This window comes from Nuphar pumila, chromosome 13 (genome assembly GCF_984573655.1).
Source record: "Nuphar pumila chromosome 13, dmNupPumi1.hap1.1, whole genome shotgun sequence".
Taxonomy (NCBI): domain Eukaryota; kingdom Viridiplantae; phylum Streptophyta; class Magnoliopsida; order Nymphaeales; family Nymphaeaceae; genus Nuphar; species Nuphar pumila.
This window is the reverse complement of record NC_143261.1, coordinates 54,544,815-54,550,242: the sequence shown is the minus strand read 5'-3', so window position 1 is coordinate 54,550,242 and position 5,428 is coordinate 54,544,815.

The window sequence follows — 5,428 nt, the reverse complement described above, 5'->3', positions numbered from 1 at the left end:
AGGCCCAAGCAATCATTTTTCTCAAGTAATAAAGAAAATAAGCACAAAAAACAGCATATAGGAATTAAGTGCATAGGATTAATTTAAGACCTCAAAAATAAAAAACAATGGCATCCTACTCTGTGCTGTCTAACTAGGGATTGGCTCTAGGAGGATTAGGCGAACACAAGTAGGGTAGGCAGTACCAGTTGACTAGGTAACCACGTATCACTTTTGACAACATAGTTTGCAACTAAACAAAAGTTAGCAGCTATCAATGGTGATTACAAGTATGTAAGGATAAAACTCAAGTAATGCAGCTGTTTTTCATAAAAACATAAAATTGAATTTTGCAGTAAAAGAAAACTAAGGCAATGGAAGAAGGTATAAGCACAGTCACAAATATCATGATATTTTAAAAAAATATTATGATATCTTTTCATCAGTTCTAACATTTAAAATATCACGATATTTTTCAAAATGTTGTGATAATTTAAAATTAAAATATCATAATTTATGTTTCATAAATTATTTTAAAAAACTTTGGCTGATAATCCTATTTTATCATTCACATCTCTCTCAATCTTTTTCTCCTAACTAATTAATGGCAATAAATACTGAATGCAACTTAATCCTAAGCAAGAAAGTATTTATTTCGGCCTCTGGACTCTCCCGTCTTTCATTTCTTTTTCATTTTTAAAACAATGGATGAGACATATTTATTGCTTTTGGCATTTGAGTAATTTTTTTACATATTTTTAACTTCAGTTTATAAATTTTTAAAAAATTATTCATTTTGCCAAGATTTTTTCAATAAAAGTGTGGGAGAACACAAATTATCAATATATGCCATTTACCATTTAATGGCAGATTTTATTTTGAAAATATAAACAGAAGGTAATAAATTAATATACCCAAGTTACACAATAGCACAGAGAAAACACAAGAATACAACCGCTACACGACAAAAATGAACAAGAAGCCACAGACAACAGAAGCAAAAGAATAAATGTTATAAAAGTTTTAGTTTGTCTCCTTTCAAAGAGGAGCTTAAGACAATTTTCAAATGTATATAAAATGAGGCTAATTGGATGCTATTGACAACAAACAGAAAAAGCAGCCAACTAGAATCCATCATAAATTGACATATATATTACATATAAAATGCAGTGGCTGCACCATAGTTGGCAAACCCAGAGAGCTGACTCGAGAATCGCCCGAGTCAACCCAGATCGGATCCCAACTGGGTCACCGATTCAGGACCACCTATCCGCATGCCACTTATGTGTCTTTTGTCATGCATTTCATGGTTTTAGTGCATAATGCTTATAAAAGGATAATTTTTACAAAGAATCATCTATTTTTAAATCATAATATCAACAATTATGTATAGTTGAATACTTATATAGCTTAGTCATTGATGTCATGTACTAAATTTAGTGATTATACAGTTTGGAGTTTGATTTTTTCCATATCTTAACACTAAAAAAATCATGTCCTAACTCGTCCAAATTACCGAGTCAACCTGCTGACTCACAAGTCAAGGGTCAGGCAATCCGGATCCAAGTCACGAGTTTGTCAACTATCGGCTGCACAAGAAAAGGCAAATTGCACAGGTGCCACTTTGATTCTTGGCAAACTTCAATCTTACATCATGTATTAAGCAGTAGAAGTGTACAGTTTTATCCTAATATAAAGAAAAGTAACTGCAAAGGCGGAACCAAACAAGAAAAACACAGAAAAACAATCTTACAAGGGATGTAAATTTTGATGGGAATTAACATTCAATATTGGCATGTCTAACAATTTAAAGCAAGTTGATGTCAGAAAAATAATCTAAAGCAAGTGATAGCAAAGAAAATAAATAGTGGCATTTTCTTACTCTTCTACAGGTTGTGCATCTGAGGAGATTGGATGGTTCACATATACAACACCTTTATCTCTTGCAATAACAGAACCAACCATAGAGCTTAAATGTGGTGGCCTAATCAATGCTTGCAAATAAACAAAAAGTCTAGTTAAAAACTATACAAACTAGGAAACATTTTGTTACACAATCCACTCAGTGAACAGAAGCGCAAACACAAACCAAGCAGGGCAACTTAGATGTAGAGATAAGTTCCTAATAAACGATGTCTTATGAAGCAACTGCCTATGAACACTACAAAAAGAAGGCAATAGCGCAGGCAGTTAGATTAGCAAAAATATTGTTGGCCTCATGCAACATGACACTTGCGGAATTATCATTTATTTTATGGAAAAAATATTTGTAGCTACTAAAATAATAATATAAATGTTTAAACATCTAATGAACTACTAAAGACGTTATATGTAAGCTCATTCAATGTATGGTATCAATCCTCAAGGCACTCTCTGCTTGGCTTCCCATTGAGGGCCTGAGCCAGTCATGAAGACTGAAAAGGAGGTAGAAAGATTACATCAGGGGGGGCATGAAAAAGACACATAAACCTTAATCAAGTTGCTGCTAATCTTCAACTTCAAGCAACCATAACCCGTGGGCTAAAAGGATATCAATGAGGTGTGATATCATCCAGAAAGGGATTTTGTCCAGAATACCTAAAGAGCATAGACAATGGAGTCACTTTGAGGCAGACTATACTTGTTCATATCATACACTGTTATCATTGCCCGCATTGATCAATCGGCCAAAAAACTTAACCATTCTTTAGATGGTTTAATATCCAAACGGCCTTTAGATTGCTCCCACTTGAAAATCGCAAACTTCAAAGCATTCAAATTTACAATGCAAAATTAAACACTGGTTTTATGCATAGTAACAAATATCAGCAATATTTTGAAAAGATCATGAGTGGTTTGGACCAGAGTTGCTAGTCGAGGAAGCGATTCGAGAAGCAAAAGCGAGAAGCGAGAAGCAAAAGGAAAAGCAGGACGACTTAGAAGCGAATCAGGAATCGTCTTGGAAGAAAACTAGGAAGCAAACCGAAAGCGACCTAGGAAGTGAGGGGGAAGCAAAAAAAAAAGAAAAATAAAAACACAAAAAAATGAAAAAATAAGGGAAAACGAGCTTCCCCTAAATTGGGAAGCGCGCTTCCCACTCCCTAATTTTTTTTGGCACTTCCCAGCACGTTTCAGAAGCGCCATGTTTCACGCTTACAAAACACGCTTCCCCATGCCCTATGGCACTTCTGATAACTCTGGTTTGGACATACAAGCATGAATTTTTCAATTTTGAAATTTCAATACATTGTGAACCATAAAATTTGAAACCCTTAAAAGATCTACCTATATAATTGATCGGACGATCTAAAACTTGCTTTTGACTGAACAAACCATATGGATCATATCCATAGGGCTTGGTCCACAAAAAAATCAATTAATCCAATAAAGGCATTTTTTAAAAAATTTATGTCTCTCTTTATGTTTTTATATATTTTTATAGTCTTAATTGGTTTTAACTTTTATCATAGTTACAAATATTGGCAATATTTTGTAAACATGGCAGCGTTTACAAAATCTGCTATACTATAAAAAGTCGCAATATTTCCAATAATGGTCTTATCATGATATCAACATAATAAATCATTTTTAATTTTTTTATATATATTGCCCATATTTCTAACTTTTTACACATGCTAATATTTCCTAGAGTTTTTCCAAAAAATAAAAAATTTAATTTATCATGACATTTTTCCTCACCAAGAGTTTCCTGGTACCAAGTTTTTTTATGTTGGCTTTATCCTATGTCACATGGGTGCGGGTGCGGGTGCGGCACTTTCAAAAAACTTGGGTGCGGGGGTGCGGCAAAATATATATATATATATATATATATATATATATATATATATATATATATATATATATATATATATATATATATATATATATATATATATATATATATATATATATATAATTTGTGAAGGGAAGGGGTCGAGCCCCCTCCCTGCGCCCTCTTTGTGCAGGGGAGGGGTCGAGCGAATGAGTTGTGGAGCTTGATTCAGAGTTTTTGCCCTTGCAGAAAGGGGGGGCGGGGGCTCCCCCCGGCCAATTTTTTTTTAATAAAAAAATTGGACACACCCAGGGTCGGGTTGACCACACCCGGTGCCGCACCCGCGTCGAGTCGCGTCGACGCGAGTGCGGCACCCTGCTAGCCGAATCCCTGTGACATAGGCTTTATCCTATTGGTCCAAGGATAAACACCTATGTTTTTACACTCTCCCAGCAAAGCTCAAGGATCTGAAGTTTCTTTGCTCCAAGATGGAAGAGGGAAATGTTCCACTATTTTATCTGAAATTGTTGGCAAATATTCAAACTGGTAACATTTGTTACTTTCAGTCTGCCGTCCAAAATTTACTGAAGCTTTTAACTGCCAGACCTGAGCTACATGTAAGCAGCTTGACCCACCATATCCCAACTAGCTCAGAGCTTTGCAATAGAAAATTTCTTGTGTTAAACCTATTCAACCATATTAAAGATCCTAATCAAATTTTCTTTCATTAGAAAAGGTAATTACTGATTCAAAAACCTCATAAGATTTCTCTGGTTGAACATGGAACACATGCAGTGAGAAAAGTACTAGATATTGAATAATCAAATGGGTGACTTAGTTCTCTTATTTGGAAGGCAAAATTAAATTGAGTGTGTGATTCACCAAAGCTAGTCATGGTTATCTTGTATATCAGTAGTTTTAACATCCATGATGAGAGATGAGAGAAAGTATCCTGAATAAAAACCAAAAGAGCAAATTCATTCAACCTTGAATAGCTTAAAGAAGACATGAAGGGGGGATTTTGGATTTATGAGCCTTACTAAAAGCCCTTCTTGTCCTGAAAGAATTCCTGAAAGCATTCTGTTTCCGCTTTTTCTTGAGCACAGATTGAAGATTCTTACGGGCAAATTTCCGTGCTTTCTTCCCAAGTTTACCCATTTCCTGGCAAAACAAATGAGAACAATACATCATAACTTCAAGAAGACTCAAAACCAGAGCTAAATCAAATGAAGAACCAAATCTAATGCATTGTAATAACACATCCATGCACTTACAGAAATGAACAAATTAAAAAAGAAAAAAAAAACTGAAGCAACTATTGATTCTTAGAAAAACTACTGATGCAATATTTTTATTGAGTGAATAGCAAGAAGCAAATATTAACTTTCAGAAAAAATGATGTAATATATTTAACAAGTGAAGCAAGAAACAAAGCATACAGGTCAAAACTGCAAAGGGTCCCTAGTGCACCTGAGAACTCAAACACGAAATGCTTGAGATTCCATGACAAAACGCTTGTAATGCATAAAGAAAATGAAGATTCATTCAATAAAAGACAAGATCTATCTCCTTGAATTCACAACCAGATAAGATATTCTTTTTCAATTTTTCTTGGTTGCAACTTTACCTACATAAGAAACAACCTTCCCATAACTACTCTATCAGTGTTCGACATGTGGAATTGAAAGCTAATTCCAA